We start from the raw sequence: 4058 nt of genomic DNA, 5'->3' as shown, positions 1-4058 counted from the left end.
AGCTACCCGGCTCGGAAGCGCCAAAGTCGGGTTGAGCAGTCACATTCACCCCCATCCCCTTTTGGGCCACTTCCCACGGTTCGAAATGCATGAAAATCGGCCTGTACACGGGGGACGCTCCCCCCTCGAAGGCGAGGCAGTCGGCAGAACCGCCGGGTCAAACCCGGCTGAGCTACCCGGGTTAGATGCCTCAAAGTCGGGTTGAGCAGTCACATTCACCCCCATCCCCTTTCGGCCCCCTTCCCACGGTTGGAAATGCATGAAAATCGGCCTGTACACGGTGGGCGCTCCCCCCTCGAAGGTGAGACCTTCGGCAGAACCGCCGGGTCAAATCCTGCCGAGCTACCCGCGTTAGAGGTCTCAATGTCGGCTTCAGCAGTCACATTCAATCCCATTCCCGTTTGGACCTCTTCCCGCCGATGGAAATGCACAAAATTCGGCCTGAACACGCGGGGCGCTCCCCCCTCGAAGGCGAGACCGTCGCCAGAACCGCCGGGTCAAATCCGGCTGAGCTACCCGCGTTACAGGTCTCAAAGTCGGGTTGAGCAGTCACGTTCACCCCCATCCCCTTTCGGACCCCTTCCCACGGTTGGAAATGCATGAAAATCGGCCTGTACACGGTGGGCGCTCCCCCCTCGAAGGTGAGACCTTCGGCAGAACCGCCGGGTCAAATCCGGCCGAGCTACCCGCGTTAGAGGTCTCAATGTCGGCTTCAGCAGTCACATTCAATCCCATTCCCGTTTGGACCTCTTCCCGCCGATGGAAATGCACAAAATTCGGCCTGAACACGCGGGACGCTCCCCCCTCGAAGGTGAGACCTTCGGCAGAACCGCCGGGTCAAATCCGGCCGAGCTACCCGCGTTAGAGGTCTCAATGTCGGCTTCAGCAGTCACATTCAATCCCATTCCCGTTTGGACCTCTTCCCGCCGATGGAAATGCACAAAATTCGGCCTGAACACGCGGGACGCTCCCCCCTCGAAGGCGAGACCGTCGCCAGAACCGCCGGGTCAAATCCGGCTGAGCTACCCGCGTTACAGGTCTCAAAGTCGGGTTGAGCAGTCACGTTCACCCCCATCCCCTTTCGGACCCCTTCCCACGGTTGGAAATGCATGAAAATCGGCCTGTACACGGTGGGCGCTCCCCCCTCGAAGGTGAGACCTTCGGCAGAACCGCCGGGTCAAATCCGGCCGAGCTACCCGCGTTAGAGGTCTCAATGTCGGCTTCAGCAGTCACATTCAATCCCATTCCCGTTTGGACCTCTTCCCGCCGATGGAAATGCACAAAATTCGGCCTGAACACGCGGGACGCTCCCCCCTCGAAGGTGAGACCTTCGGCAGAACCGCCGGGTCAAATCCGGCCGAGCTACCCGCGTTAGAGGTCTCAATGTCGGCTTCAGCAGTCACATTCAGTCCCATTCCCGTTTGGACCTCTTCCCGCCGATGGAAATGCACAAAATTCGGCCTGAACACGCGGGACGCTCCCCCCTCGAAGGCGAGACCGTCGCCAGAACCGCCGGGTCAAATCCGGCCGAGCTACCCGCGTTAGAGGTCTCAATGTCGGCTTCAGCAGTCACATTCAATCCCATTCCCTTTTGGAACACTTCCCGCCGTTAACAATGCACGATATTCGGCCTGAACACGCGGGACGCTCCCCCCTCGAAGGTGAGACCTTCGGCAGAACCGCCGGGTCAAATCCGGCCGAGCTACCCGCGTTAGAGGTCTCAATGTCGGCTTCAGCAGTCACATTCAATCCCATTCCCGTTTGGACCTCTTCCCGCCGATGGAAATGCACAAAATTCGGCCTGAACACGCGGGGCGCTCCCCCCTCGAAGGCGAGACCGTCGCCAGAACCGCCGGGTCAAATCCGGCTGAGCTACCCGCGTTACAGGTCTCAAAGTCGGCTTCAGCAGTCACATTCAATCCCATTCCCTTTTGGAACACTTCCCGCCGTTAACAATGCACGATATTCGGACTGAACACGGGGGCCGGTCCGCCCTCGAAGTCAACACCGTCCGCAGAACCGCCGGGGCAAATCCGGCTGAGCTACCCCGCCCCCGAACACTCAAAGTCCCTCTGAAGCCTTGCATTCGCCTCCTTGGAAAATTGACGTCAAACATTACCAAAATCGGGGGCACGAGCACTAAAGCTAAGTCTCACCCTTTCCCTATCCCTAACCAGGAACCGAACGCCCACCCTCAGCCTCACACCAACGCCGGTGCCACTCCAGACAGACACACCCTTCAAAACCACACCCATCCGGCCATGCAACTCAAAAAGGGTCCAAATTCAGAAACACCCCCTTCAAAAGGCACTCCATCCTCGGCCACACCACCGGGACATGCTCCCCTCGGCGATAATTAAGCCCCCACCACTATTTGAAGCCAACTGCAGCCGCAACTCGAACGGAGAAATCAGTAACCAATTCAAAAATGCGCTTGGTTACTGATTTCTACTGAGCCGAAAAAATTCTAAGTGTCGGTGGTTACTGATTTGTACCGACCCGAAAATATTCTAAGTGTCAGTGGTTACTGATTTATACCAAGTCGAAAATATTCTAAGTGTCAGTGGTTACTGATTTATACCGACTCGAAAAAATTCTAAGTGTCGGTGGTTACTGATTTATACCAACTCGAAAAAATTCTAAGTGTCGGTGGTTACTGATTTATACCAACTCGAAAAAATTCTAAGTGTCAGTGGTTACTGATTTATACCAAGTCGAAAATATTCTAAGTGTCGGTGGTTACTGATTTATACCAACTCGAAAATATTCTAAGTGTCAGTGGTTACTGATTTATACCAACCCGAAAATATTCTAAGTGTCAGTGGTTACTGATTTATACCAACTCGAAAAAATTCTAAGTGTCAGTGGTTACTGATTTATACCAACCCGAAAAAATTCTAAGTGTCGGTGGTTACTGATTTATACCAACTCGAAAAAATTCTAAGTGTCGGTGGTTACTGATTTATACCAAGTCGAAAAAATTCTAAGTGTCAGTGGTTACTGATTTATACCGACTCGAAAATATTCTAAGTGTCGGTGGTTACTGATTTATACCAAGTCGAAAATATTCTAAGTGTCAGTGGTTACTGATTTATACCAACCCGAAAATATTCTAAGTGTCAGTGGTTACTGATTTATACCAACTCGAAAAAATTCTAAGTGTCAGTGGTTACTGATTTATACCAACCCGAAAAAATTCTAAGTGTCGGTGGTTACTGATTTATACCAACTCGAAAAAATTCTAAGTGTCGGTGGTTACTGATTTATACCAAGTCGAAAAAATTCTAAGTGTCAGTGGTTACTGATTTATACCGACTCGAAAATATTCTAAGTGTCGGTGGTTACTGATTTATACCAAGTCGAAAATATTCTAAGTGTCAGTGGTTACTGATTTATACCAAGTCGAAAATATTCTAAGTGTCAGTGGTTACTGATTTATACCGACTCGAAAATATTCTAAGTGTCGGTGGTTACTGATTTATACCAAGTCGAAAATATTCTAAGTGTCGGTGGTTACTGATTTATACCAACTCGAAAAAATTCTAAGTGTCGGTGGTTACTGATTTATACCAACCCGAAAAAATTCTAAGTGTCAGTGGTTACTGATTTATACCAAGTCGAAAATATTCTAAGTGTCGGTGGTTACTGATTTATACCAACTCGAAAATATTCTAAGTGTCAGTGGTTACTGATTTATACCAACTCGAAAATATTCTAAGTGTCAGTGGTTACTGATTTATACCGACCCGAAAAAATTCTAAGTGTCGGTGGTTACTGATTTATACCAACCCGAAAATATTCTAAGTGTCGGTGGTTACTGATTTATACCAACCCGAAAATATTCTAAGTGTCGGTGGTTACTGATTTATACCAACTCGAAAAAATTCTAAGTGTCAGTGGTTACTGATTTATACCAACTCGAAAATATTCTAAGTGTCGGTGGTTACTGATTTATACCAACTCGAAAAAATTCTAAGTGTCGGTGGTTACTGATTTATACCAACCCGAAAATATTCTAAGTGTCGGTGGTTACTGATTTATACCAACCCGAAAAAATT

Source organism: Chiloscyllium punctatum, unplaced genomic scaffold (genome assembly GCF_047496795.1).
Source record: "Chiloscyllium punctatum isolate Juve2018m unplaced genomic scaffold, sChiPun1.3 scaffold_675, whole genome shotgun sequence".
Classification (NCBI taxonomy): domain Eukaryota; kingdom Metazoa; phylum Chordata; class Chondrichthyes; order Orectolobiformes; family Hemiscylliidae; genus Chiloscyllium; species Chiloscyllium punctatum.
Note: the sequence above shows the minus strand (reverse complement) of the source record.